Consider the following 14644-nt stretch of genomic DNA (forward strand, 5'->3'; position numbering starts at 1 on the left):
GAACCCGACCGTCGTTGAACTGGAGACTAAACCTGGACTCATCAGTGAACATCACTCGACCCCACTGAACACATTGCCACCGCAGATGAAGTGTGCACCAGTGACGTCTGGCCGTTCTGTGACGTGGTAGGAGTGGTGGTCGAACAGCCTGGCGACGGCAGCGTAGATTATTGGCTCTCAGACGATTGCGTATGGTTTGATCAGACACTCGAGTTCCAGTCGCAGTCCGCAGATTGTCACGTAATCGGCGTGCAGTGGTTGTGCGTTGACATAGAGCCATATTGGTGATGTAGCGGTCCTCTCTATTTGTTGTGCTTCGGGGTCTTCCCGAACGTGGACGATTTCGAACAGAATTCGTTGCTTGGTACCGTTGCCACAGTCGGCCAACGACACTCTGACTGACACCAAGTCTCAGAGCAACAGTTTTTTGCGTATTGCCATCCTGAAGCCAAGCAATAGCCCTTCCTCGATCTTCAATAGTCAGTTGACGTCGTACCATTGTCGAATTTGGAGTGTGCATCGTACACGAACGCAAGCTCCAATTATACGGAAATTCAGCATTGGGAACATGGAATACACATGCAAAGCGTGCAAATGAAGCGCTTTGTGAAAAAGCAAGTTATGGGCACTTAGCAGACCTTTCGCTTTCGCCCTAATTTACGAGCAAATGTAAGCATGTTTTCGCCATTAGAACTAGTCGACAGTGTCAATGACAGTGAATTTTAATTCATTTATGGGTTGCTTAGACCCACTTTCGTCAAAATGGAACAATACCATGCGTGACATTATGGTCTAGCTAATATAATTGACATTCAGAAAATAATGTCGAAAATATCGTCTGACCCTTAAATTCTTTTGAGTAGTATATATGTACTAGTACAACAGCGTTGACAACTGTCCAAATGTCCGTCTAACTCTCTTACTGTCAGAGTACGGTAGGTAGTAGGCCTACCATAGGCGGACGGGTTCCCATCTTCTTCTTTTTTCTCTCTTTTTTTTTGGGGGGGGGGGGGGGGGGGGGGGGGGGGGGGGGGGGCGGGTGGTTAGGCTGGGTTTTGCCCGAATTAAACGAAAATGCCCAAATCTGGAAAAAATAATTTAATCATATTAGCATTACTACCAAACAGCTATATACAGAGGCGGATCTAGTGGGAGGGGGCGGGGGCAGGGGCCTGCCCCCCAACATTTTGAAACAGTTATAAAAAAATGTTTACGATCCCCCTCCAAACCTCCCCCAAAGTTCCCTTGGCATTCCGCCTCATGTCATTAGCACCCCTAAGTGGATTTTTTGGATCCGCCACTGATAAAGGGTTGCAAACAAAGCACTACGCATTTTTACATGGATTGCAACTAATTTTGAAAGTAGAATGATAGAAAGACATGATTAAAAGGTCTCGAGTTGGCACATTTTGCTCGAATATCTCTATAATTTGTACCCAGATGTGAGGTTTTGCTCCCTGCCCCTGTCTCGTACGCTTATGGCTAGTACTAATATAGTGTACCAGTATCACACCAAAGTAATGAATGTTTAACAACGCCCCGGCACAGAACATTGTAGCTCGAGTACTCAGACTGTAAGAGAGCTAGACGGATATTTGGATGGTTGTTAGCCCTACCCGTCGAGCTCTTTTACAGTCAGAGTACTCGGGCTAAAAACATCACACCAAGTCAAATATGGCACATGACAGACAATTTGGACCCTCCTTTGACATCGTCGGCCCAATAAATAATCCCTGGGCCCCAAGAGCAAATTGGTTGTGCTCAAACATAGAGGGTGCCAGATAAAACAAGCTTTAAAGGACTAAGTACATCACACAGAGCAAGGCGGGACGTAGCCCAGTCGTAAAGCGCTCGCTTGATGCGCGATCAGTCTAGGATCGATCCCCGTCAGCGGGCTCATTAAGCTATTTCTAGTTCTAGCCATGGCTGGTATATCAAAGGACGTGGTATGTGCTATTCTGTTTGTGGAATTATGTATATAAAAGATGCCTTGCTACTGATAGAAAACTGTGGCCATCCGATGATTAATGTTCATTTCAACTAATTGTTGTGCTTATATCCAACTAAGGTTCAAGCATGACATCCTTGACACACACCTGAACTGTCTGGGCTGTCTGTCTTGGACAATGGGTTAGTTGTTAGTTGTTAGTGAGAAAGAAGAGGGTGTATGTAGTGGTCAATGAGTCATATAAACTCGTTCTGGGGGGGGGGGGGGGGACCGGTACCGGGCTGCGAACCCAGTATCCACCAGCCTTGTGTCCGATGGTTTAACCACGACACCACCGAAGCCGGTGATGATTAATAAATCAATGTGCACTAGTGGTGTCGTTAAACAAAACAAAGTTCTTCATAACACAGTCTGAACTGAACCATGACACAGTATGATTCCTGTGCTTGCTGTGTGCAACTCCTTCAGTGTGTACGGGTGGGAGGTAGCCTAGTAGTCTAACGCTCGGCTGATGCGCTGTCCGTTAGGATCGATCCCCGTCAGTGGGGTCAATGGGCTATTTCTCGTTCCAGTCAGTGTACCATGGTATGTGATATCTTGTCTGTGGTATGGTGCATATAAAAGATACATTTGCTTCTAATGGGAAAATTTAGCGGGTTTCCTCTCTAAACTTTATTTCTCACAAAACCACAAGCCCCAGAAAATGACACTTGTTTTATAGTTGCATCTACGAGCTGTCATCTCGAATGTAAATTTGTGTATTTTGTTTAGTGTATAATAATTTATATCTTATTTAAAGGGACATTCCCGAGTTTGCTGCATTGTAAGATGTTTCCGACTAATAAAATAGTTCTACGATTAAACTTACATATTAAATATATTTTCTTGTTTAAAATATCAGTGTCTGTATATTTAATGTGTTTCTGGTCGTCTTAATATTTGTAAGAAGCCCAAACTGGATTGACAAATTATATTAGGAAATAAAATGAAATTTAACCTAGTACAAATATTAAAACGATCAAAAACACGTTTAATATACAGCCACAAATATTTTATGCAGAAAAATATATTTGATATGTAATTACAATCGTTAAAAAGTCTCTGTTAGTCGATAACATCTTAAAAACTGCAGCGAACTCAGTAATGTCCCTTTAACAACGCAATTTTAATGGCTTACTACGAAAAATTAGTGGCTGAGTGTAAAATTAGGTTAGGGAACACACATATACTGCGACAGGAAACCCGCTGCCGCCACGCAATAAATGGGCTACTCCATCCGATTAGCAGCAACGGATCTTTATAAGCAGTCGACAGATAAATGGTACTTAGTTCGAGTCACCTCCAGCACTACCCCATATTAGTCCCCTACCGGTCTGTCCGTCCGTCTGTCTGTTCCTCTGTCCGTCCGTCCCACATATGTTTTCCGGATGTTTTTTGCAGAAGGCTTTGAGATACTGAGCTGAAAATGTGTATATAGCTTTACCATGTACTGTTACAGATCAAGTTTAACGTTTATGGCAATTCACCCATTTTTGACAGAGTTATGGCCCTTGAACTTAGGAGATATGAAAAAAATAAACAGACTTTTGTTTTGCAATACCTGAAAATATTAAGGTGAAATTTTGTATATAACTTTATCATGTACTGTTACGGATCAAGTTTAACTTTCATGGTGATTTACTAACTTTTCACAGAGGTTTGGCTCTTGAATTTAAGAGATACGAAAAATTGTTGGGTCAGGTAGGGGACGTGTATTGCTTCAGCAGTACTCTCAAAATGCTTGTTGATATTGATATCCCACATACCAATGTCAATAAGAGGGTTACCCCACATACCAATATTAATAAGGGTGTTACCCCACATATAAGTATCAATAAGGGGGTTACCCCACATATTAATAACAATAAGGGGTGGGGCTGAAGGTGACTCGAGCTAGATGGCACATATCACGGCATTTTGTTAAAGTCCTGGTGCACTGGCTGGAACTATAAAGGGGCCCACCAACGAGGTGGATCCTAGACCGACAGCGCATCAAGCGAACGCTTTACCACTGGGCTACGTTCTGCCCCATAACATCTCAAAAGCCTCGAATGCAGGGTGGTGGGGTGGGGTGGGGGGACTGCTCCCTGCAACTCGGAAACTGGAAAGATGTTAGCTCATAATTATTTTCCTAGTTTGTCGAGTTGAGTAAACACGTATACAAATTCTAAAGTCTGTGGGTTTGTGTGTGTGTGTGTGTGTGTGTGTGTGTGTGTGTGTGTGTGTGTGTGTTCGCGTGTGTGTGTGTGCACGCGCGTGCGTGCGACTATGAACGACAAAGAAAAAAAAAAGGTTTATGGTTGGCGAAATGTTTAATTCCCGTGAACTCACGTTAGGAAGGAATAACGTCGGTGGACCCATTTAAATACCATTGGGCTCTTTCCCGTTTCAGCCAGTGTACCACTACTGGTATAACAAAGGCCGTGGTATGTGCTATCCTGTCTGTTGGAATATGCTTGCAAAAGATCCCTTGCTACTAATGGAAAAATGTAGCAGGTTTCCTTTCTAGAACTACATTTCAGAATTTCCAAATGTATGACACCGAAGCGGATGATTAATAAATCAATGTGCCCTAGTGGTGTCAGTTAAACAAAACAATAAAACAGAATAAAACATTCTGAACCATATGTTACTAACAAGCGACACCGAAAAGTCACACTTTATCACATGTGACATTTTATCGATATTTAAAAAAAAAAAAGGCAAAGGAGAAAAAATCTTTACATGTGTTATTGCCCTTTTATCAAGGTTGGTGTCTGGCACATGTCAATATGTCGAGAATGTAAGTCTCATTTTAAAACAATAAAAGATGAAAGTTTTAGCTATATAGCCCCAATAGTCATGTACTGCTCCACTTTCGTCGTAATTCTGGTAGTCATCGCTGAAATGGTAAGACACAATATTATTAAAGATTCATTCATTCATTCGTTCGTTCGTTCGTTCGTTCGTTCATTCATTCACTCATTCCTCTTTTCTTCGCTCTATGTATTGTTTTTCTTCTTAGGTCCTTCACCATCACTGACGTAATCTTCAAGATCTTCCAATCCTTTTTTTATCATCTCATTTCACCCCGTCATCATTTTTCTTTGTCTTTCATCACCATCATCATCATCATCATCATCATAATCATCATCATCATCATCATCATCACCACCACCACCATCACCGCCACCATCAGCAGCAGCAGCACCATCATCATCATCATCATCATCATCACCATCATCACCACCATCATTACCATCATCACCACCACCATCATCATCATCATCATCATCACCGTCATCATCACCACCATCATCACCACCATCATCATCATCATCATTATCATCATCATCACCACCATCATCGCCACCATCATCATCATCATCACCACCGCCATCATCATCATAAACATCATCATCATCATTATCAGCATCATCAACATTCATTATCATCATCATCATCACAACAAAACCACCACCACCATCATCATCATCGTCATCATCTAACAAATATTTAAATATCTGGAGAATTGTTTCTAAAACCTGAAAAATGATCTATTGTTTTTGTTTATTAAGTGGCGGGCTTTAGCTCAGTGGGTTGAGTGCTCGTTTGAGGTGCTTGCATCGCAGAATAAAACCACCTCGGTGGATCCATTCAACTGAATGGGTGTTTTCACATTCCAACCAGTGCACTACAACTGGACAAAGGCCGTGGTATGTGTTTTCCTTTCTGCGGAAAAGTGCATATAAAAGATCCCTTACTGCATTATAAAAATGTAGCTGGTTTCCTCTGGTGACTGCGCGTCACAATTTCCAAATGTTTGACATCCAATAGCCAATGATTAATTAATCAATGTGCTCCAGTGGTGTCGTTAAACAAAACAAACTTTAACTTGAACTTTTGTTCATTAAATAATTTAAATATAGGCTATCTAGAAGATCACAAGAAAAATAAATATTATAGAGGCCATTTTCAGTTACGCTGATATTATTCAGCATAAGTGTACCCTTTGGTAGGCTGTCTCTTGAAACTATTCAATTAGATACCGTTCATGCAATTTGAGGTGATGTTCGGGAACATCTCATCATCTACTAATACAATGTACAAAAACTGGCTTCCTTCCTTTATCAGAAAGAAGAACTCGTCATAAACATTATTTTAGATACAAACTTTCCAATAGACATGTGGCATGTTACCTTACCTTCCCCACCAGTTGTCTTTCTTTCCAATAGACATGTAGCATATTACCTTCCCCGCCAGTTTTCTTTCTTTCCAATAGACATGTAGCATGTTACCTTCCCCGCCAATTGTCTTTCTTTCCAATATACATATAGCATGTTACCTTCCCCACCAGTTTTCTTTCTTTCCAATAGACATGTAGCATGTTACCTTCCCCGCCAGTTTTCTTTCTTTCCAATAGACATGTAGCATGTTACCTTCCCCGCCAGTTTTCTTTCTTTCCAATAGACATGTAGCATGTTACCTTCCCCGCCAGTTGTCTTTCTTTCCAATAGACATGTAGCATGTTACCTTCCCCGCCAGTTTTCTTTCTTTCCAATAGAAATGTAGCATGTTACCTTCCCCGCCAGTTTTCTTTCATTCCAATAGACATGTAGCATGTTACCTTCCCCGCCAGTTTTCTTTCTTTCCAATAGACATGTAGCATGTTACCTTCCCCGCCAGTTTTCTTTCTTTCCAATAGACATGTAGCATGTTACCTTCCCCGCCAGTTTTCTTTCTTTCCAATAGACATGTAGCATGTTACCTTCCCCGCCAGTTTTCTTTCTTTCCAATAGACATGTAGCATGTTACCTTCCCCGCCACTTTTCTTTCTTTCCAATAGACATGTAGCATGTTACCTTCCCCGCCACTTTTCTTTCTTTCCAATAGACATGTAGCATGTTACCTTCCCCGCCACTTTTCTTTCTTTCCAATAGACATGTAGCATGTTACCTTCCCCGCCAGTTTTCTATCTTTCCAATAGACATGTAGCATGTTACCTTCCCCGCCAGTTTTCTTTCTTTCCAATAGACATGTAGCATGTTACCTTCCCCGCCAGTTTTCTTTCTTTCCAATAGACATGTAGCATGTTACCTTCCCCGCCAGTTTTCTTTCTTTGCAATAGACATGTGACATGTAGCATGTTACCTTCCCCGCCACTTTTCTTTCTTTCCAATAGACATATAGCATGTTACCTTCCCCACCAGTTGTCTTTCTTTCCAATAGACATGTAGCATGTTACCTTCCCCACCAGTTGTCTTTCTTTCCAATAGACATGCAGCATGTTACCTTCCCCGCCAGTTGTATTTCTTTGCAATAGACATGTAGCATGTTACCTTCCCCACCAGTTTTCTATCTTTCCAATAGACATGTAGCATGTTACTTTCCCCGCCAGTTTTCTCTCTTTCCAATAGACATGTAGCATGCCAGTTTTCTTTCTTTCCAATAGACATGTAGCATGTTACCTTCCCCGCCAGTTGTGTTTCTTTCCAATAGACATGTAGCATGTTACCTTCCCCGCCAGTTGTGTTTCTTTCCAATAGACATGTAGCATGTTACCTTCCCCGCCAGTTGTGTTTCTTTCCAATAGACATGTAGCATGTTACCTTTCCCGCCAGTTGTGTTTCTTTCCAATAGACATGTAGCATGTTACCTTCCCCGCCAGTTTTCCTTCTTTCCAATAGACATGTAGCATGTTACCTTCCCCGCCATTTGTCTTTCTTTCCAATAGACATGTAGCATGTTACCTTTCCCGCCAGTTGTCTTTCTTTCCAATAGACTTGTAGCATGTTACCTTCCCCGCCAGTTGTCTTTCTTTCCAATAGACATGTAGCATGTTACCTTCCCCGCCAGTTGTCTTTCTTTCCAATAGACATGTAGCATGTTACCTTCCCCGCCAGTTTTCTTTCTTTCCAATAGACATGTAGCATGTTACCTTCCCCGCCAGTTTTCTTTCTTTCCAATAGACATGTAGCATGTTACCTTCCCCGCCAGTTTTCTTTCTTTCCAATAGACATGTAGCATGTTACCTTCCCCGCCAGTTGTCTTTCTTTCCAATAGACATGTAGCATGTTACCTTCCCCGCCAGTTTTCTTTCATTCCAATAGACATGTAGCATGTTACCTTCCCCGCCAGTTTTCTTTCTTTCCAATAGACATGTAGCATGTTACCTTCCCCGCCAGGTTTCTTTCTTTCCAATAGACATGTAGCATGTTACCTTCCCCGCCACTTTTCTTTCTTTCCAATAGACATGTAGCATGTTACCTTCCCCGCCACTTTTCTTTCTTTCCAATAGACATGTAGCATGTTACCTTCCCCGCCAGTTTTCTTTCTTTCCAATAGACATGTAGCATGTTACCTTCCCCGCCAGTTTTCTATCTTTCCAATAGACATGTAGCATGTTACCTTCCCCGCCAGTTTTCTTTCTTTCCAATAGACATGTAGCATGTTACCTTCCCCGCCAGTTTTCTTTCTTTCCAATAGACATGTAGCATGTTACCTTCCCCGCCAGTTGTCTTTCTTTCCAATAGACATGTAGCATGTTACCTTCCCCGCCAGTTGTCTTTCTTTCCAATAGACATGTAGCATGTTACCGTACCCACCAGTTTTCTTTCTTTCCAATAGACATGTAGCATGTTACCTTCCCCGCCACTTTTCTTTCTTTCCAATAGACATGTAGCATGTTACCTTCCCCGCCACTTTTCTTTCTTTCCAATAGACATGTAGCATGTTACCTTCCCCGTCAGTTTTCTTTCTTTCCAATAGACATGTAGCATGTTACCTTCCCCGCCAGTTGTCTTTCTTTCCAATATACATATAGCATGTTACCTTCCCCACCAGTTTTCTTTCTTTCCAATAGAAATGTAGGATGTTACCTTCCCCGCCAGTTTTCTTTCTTTCCAATAGACATGTAGCATGTTACCTTCCCCGCCAGGTTTCTTTCTTTCCAATAGACATGTAGCATGTTACCTTCCCCACCAGTTTTCTTTCTTTCCAATAGACATGTAGCATGTTACCTTCCCCGCCAGTTGTCTTTCTTTCCAATAGACATGTAGCATGTTACCTTCCCCACCAGTTGTCTTTCTTTCCAATAGACATGTAGCATGTTACCTTCCCCACCAGTTGTCTTTCTTTCCAATAGACATGCAGCATGTTACCTTCCCCGCCAGTTGTATTTCTTTGCAATAGACATGTAGCATGTTACCTTCCCCACCAGTTTTCTATCTTTCCAATAGACATGTAGCATGTTACTTTCCCCGCCAGTTTTCTCTCTTTCCAATAGACATGTAGCATGCCAGTTTTCTTTCTTTCCAATAGACATGTAGCATGTTACCTTCCCCGCCAGTTGTGTTTCTTTCCAATAGACATGTAGCATGTTACCTTCCCCGCCAGTTGTGTTTCTTTCCAATAGACATGTAGCATGTTACCTTCCCCGCCAGTTGTGTTTCTTTCCAATAGACATGTAGCATGTTACCTTTCCCGCCAGTTGTGTTTCTTTCCAATAGACATGTAGCATGTTACCTTCCCCGCCAGTTTTCCTTCTTTCCAATAGACATGTAGCATGTTACCTTCCCCGCCATTTGTCTTTCTTTCCAATAGACATGTAGCATGTTACCTTTCCCGCCAGTTGTCTTTCTTTCCAATAGACTTGTAGCATGTTACCTTCCCCGCCAGTTTTCTTTCTTTCCAATAGACATGTAGCATGTTACCTTCCCCGCCAGTTTTCTTTCTTTCCAATAGACATGTAGCATGTTACCTTCGCCGCCAGTTGTCTTTCTTTCCAATAGACATGTAGCATGTTACCTTCCCCGCCAGTTGTCTTTCTTTCCAATAGACATGTAGCATGTTACCTTCCCCGCCAGTTGTCTTTCTTTCCAATAGACATGTAGCATGTTACCTTCCCCGCCAGGTTTCTTTCTTTCCAATAGACATGTAGCATGTTACCTTCCCCACCAGTTGTGTTTCTTTCCAATAGACATGTAGCATGTTACCTTCCCCGCCAGTTGTGTTTCTTTCCAATAGACATGTAGCATGTTACCTTCCCCGCCAGTTTTCTTTCTTTCCAATAGACATGTAGCATGTTACCTTCCCCGCCAGTTGTCTTTCTTTCTTTCCTCTTTGTTTGTTTGTTAGTTTGGTTTTGAAGTTACAATGACCTCGTTTTATTGTTAAGATGGACCCATACCATACTCATAGTTAAGTTTGTTTGATTGACGACACCTTTGGTCTTTGTGTACTGCATTATTCATTACTTTGGCTGTTCTAACATTCTGTCTTCACCCATAGCCGATGTATTTTTCGTGCTGGGGTGTCGTTAAACATTCATTCATTCATTCATTCACTGTCCCCTGTGATAAAAGTGAGATTAATCTATATAATTTGATGGTAGTTTGTGAAGAAATATTGTTATTTACATATTTTAGTAAAACATGTTGTTTGAGTTGAGCCCAGTGGTAAAGCGCTCGCTTGATGCGCTGTCGGTCTAGAATCGATCCCCGTTGGTGGGCCCATTGGGCTATTTCTCGTTCCAGCTAGTGCACCACGACTGGTATATCTAAGACCGTATTATGTGCTACCCTGTCTGTGGGATGGTGCATACAAAAGATCCCTTGCTCCTAATCGAAAAGAGTAGCCTATGAAGTGGCGACAGTGGGTTTCCTCTCTCAATATTTGTGTAGTCCTTAACCATATGTCTGACGCCATATAACCGTAAATAAAATATGTTGAGTGCGTCGTTAAATAAAAGATTTCCTTCCTTCCAATTAATAAATCAGTGTGCTCTAGTGGTGTCGTTAAACCTTTAACATATTTTGTTTTAAATAAGCACTTTATTAACAGCAATATGGCGTACAATACATGTCTAACAGCAATATGGCGTACAATACACCTGTAACAGCAATATGGCGTACAATACACGTGTAACAGCAATATGGCGTACAATACACGTGTAACAGCAATATGGCGTACAATACACGTGTAACAGCAATATGGCGTACAATACACGTGTAACAGCAATATGGCGTACAATACACGTGTAACAGCAATATGGCGTACAATACACGTGTAACAGCAATATGGCGTACAATACACGTGTAACAGCAATATGGCGTACAATACACGTGTAACAGCAATATGGCGTACAATGCACGTGTAACAGCAATATGGCGTACAATGCACGTGTAACAACAATATGGCGTACAATACATGTATAACAGCAATATGGCGTACAATACATGTCTAACAGCAATATGGCGTACAATACACGTGTAACAGCAATATGGCGTACAATACACGTGTAACAGCAATATGGCGTACAATGCATGGTTAACAGCAATATGGCGTACAATGCATGTCTAACAGCAATATGGCGTACAATGCACGTGTAACAGCAATATGGCGTACAATGCACGTGTAACAGCAATATGGCGTACAATGCACGTGTAACAGCAATATGGCGTACAATGCACGTGTAACAGCAATATGGCGTACAATGCACGTGTAACAGCAATATGGCGTACAATGCACGTGTAACAGCAATATGGCGTACAATGCACGTGTAACAGCAATATGGCGTACAATACACGTGTAACAGCAATATGGCGTACAATACACGTGTAACAGCAATATGGCGTACAATGCACGTGTAACAGCAATATGGCGTACAATGCACGTGTAACAGCAATATGGCGTACAATACATGTGTAACAGCAATATGGCGTACAATGCATGGTTAACAGCAATATGGCGTACAATGCATGTCTAACAGCAATATGGCGTACAATGCACGTGTAACAGCAATATGGCGTACAATGCACGTGTAACAGCAATATGGCGTACAATGCAAGTGTAACAGCAATATGGCGTACAATGCACGTGTAACAGCAATATGGCGTACAATGCACGTGTAACAGCAATATGGCGTACAATGCACGTGTAACAGCAATATGGCGTACAATGCAAGTATAACAGCAATATGGCGTACAATGCACGTGTAACAGCAATATGGCGTACAATGCACGTGTAACAGCAATATGGCGTACAATGCACGTGTAACAGCAATATGGCGTACAATACATGTGTAACATTTTCAAACTTCTAGTGAGATTCCCACACATTCGCTTTTAGGGGCCGGATTTCGCTCAGTCGGATGAGTGCTCGCTTAAAATGCTTGCGTCGCAGGATCGAACCACCTTGGTGGATTCATTTAACTGATTTGGGTTTTTCTTGTTCCATCCAGTGCATCACAACTGGTCAAATACCGTGGTATGTGCTTTCTTGTCTGTGGGAAAGTGCATATAAAAGATCACTTGCTGCATTATGAAAAATGTAACGGGTTTCCTCTGATGACTATGTGTCAGAATTACCAAATGTTTGACATTCAATAACCGATGATTAATTAATCAATGTGCTCTAGTGGTGTCGTTAAACAAAACAAACTTTAACATTGACCATTCGCTTTTAAAGGAACAGACCCCAGGTTTTTAAACACAATGACGTGTTTTTCACTATTAAAGCCGTTTTTAATCATTTAAATTAGGAGTTCTTACAATTTATTATTAGAATATTAATTTTCGTACACCTGAAGTGGCTATGGTCATGCACGTTTTTGTAATGACCCAAAATGAATGTTTGAAGTACAGGTTATTGAGGCAGGCTCCAGTCTATTTGTTACCCATGTGTTGTATGAAGGGAAAACACGAACAAACAAAGACCCGACTGTGGGTCGGGTCTTTACAGAAGCATAATGCTGGTTGTCACCTACATGATTGTGGCACCTTTAAAATTCTCTGTCAATGTTAGTTGTGCAGTTGCTGTGAACAAAAGCTTGTTTTCTCATAAAAGTGGTCTGTTCTCCTTGAATGTCATAAAGCTTCTGACCAGGAGAACACAGAAACAATGACACTGGGCTTGCAAGAACTGAGTTGTCAGTGAGCACAACCCCAAGCCCAGAAAACCAGAGAAAGTAGTAAAACAAAGAAAGCCTGCACAAGTATAACCTGACAGAATAAAACTATGTGAACAGTGTTTTAAAATAGTATGTGTAACACCCGGTTACATATTTTTAGACGATATTTGCAGGTTTAAACATCACAAACTTCAGCTTTTCTCTGTTATAACCGTATCCAAATGTTTTAAGGTTTCTAGATTAATTAAACTTAGTGTCCATTTTCACAGGCTGAAACTAGGATCTGCGCCTTTAAGTGGGACAGTGTATTGGACATATCCTGTTCACATTAAGAGTACAAATGGCCACATTATTAATACAATTTAGGACATACAAGTACACACCTAAGTATTTAAGTAGATAATGTTCTCAACTGCATTGTACACAAAGTTAAAGTTTAATTTTGTTTTCTTTAATGACACCACTTGAGCACATTGATTTATAAATCATCGGCTGTTGAATGCCAAACATTTGGTAACTGTGACATGTAATCTTAGAGAGGAAACCCGCTACATTTTTCAATTAATTAGTAGCAAGGGATCTTTCATATGCTCTATCCCACACACAGGATAGCACATACCACGGCCTTTGATATACCAGTCGTGGTGCACTGGCATAGCCGTACGGGCTTCCATTTTTGTACGATGGGCAGGCTGGCTTATGCTCGAATTAAACGAAAATGCCCGAATCTGAATAACAAAATCTTTTCATATTAGCAGTACTACCAAACAGCTATATAGGGTTACAAACGAATCACAATGCATTTTTACATGGGATACTAATTTTGAGAGTAATATGATGGAAATATATGGTAAAAAGGTCTCAGGTTAGCATATTTTCCCCGAATATTTGTATCATGTTTTCCCGAATATTTGTATCATGTTTGCCCGAATTTGATGTTCTGCTCCAGCACTAGAGAGAGGAGGGGAGGAGGGCAGTTGCCCCCCTGCCCCTGTCTCGTACGGCTATTTGCACTGGCTAGAACGAGAAATAGCCGCTGTAGACAAAGGTGCTCCATTTCGTTGGTTTGGTGGTGTTTGTTAGGAGTTTACCTGATCAGACACTGGCGTTATAATCAAAAGATAAATTAGAATGGACAGACTCAATAAAATAGTTAAGATCAATAACGTGTCTTAAAGTAGAATGGAAAGACTCAATAAAATAGTTAAGATCAATAACGTGTCTTAAATTTGAATGGACAGACTCAATGTAATAGTTAAGATCAATAACGTGTCTTAAATTTAAATCAAAAACAAATGAGCTCAATATATAGTTAGATACAAATATCTTTGTAACAAAACCCCTGTTCATCCAGAATATCTATTTAGTGTTGTTACATATGTTCCTTTTAGGACAATGAACTAATTTCCTGATTATGATCGGTGAAAGAGAGACAAAACTTTAAAAGTGTATCTTATCTCGTATTCCAAACGCCTGCTGCGGTGGCTTCCTTCTCGTGATAAATGTAAACAAAGTGTATCGTATGTCGTATTCCAAACGCCTGCTGTGGTGGCTTCCTTCTCGTGATAAATGTAAACAAAGTGTATCTTATCTCGTATTCCAAACGCCTGCTGTGGTGGCTTCCTTCTCGTGATAAATGTAAAAAAAGAAAAAGAAAAAAAGAGAAGTTTTGTTTTTGTTTACCGACACCACAGACGCACATTGATTTATTAATAATCGGCTAATGAGTGGCAAACATATTGTAATTTTGACATATAGTCTTAGAGAGG

The sequence above is a fragment of the Gigantopelta aegis genome, chromosome 12 (genome assembly GCF_016097555.1).
Source record: "Gigantopelta aegis isolate Gae_Host chromosome 12, Gae_host_genome, whole genome shotgun sequence".
Lineage (NCBI taxonomy): Eukaryota > Metazoa > Mollusca > Gastropoda > Neomphalida > Peltospiridae > Gigantopelta > Gigantopelta aegis.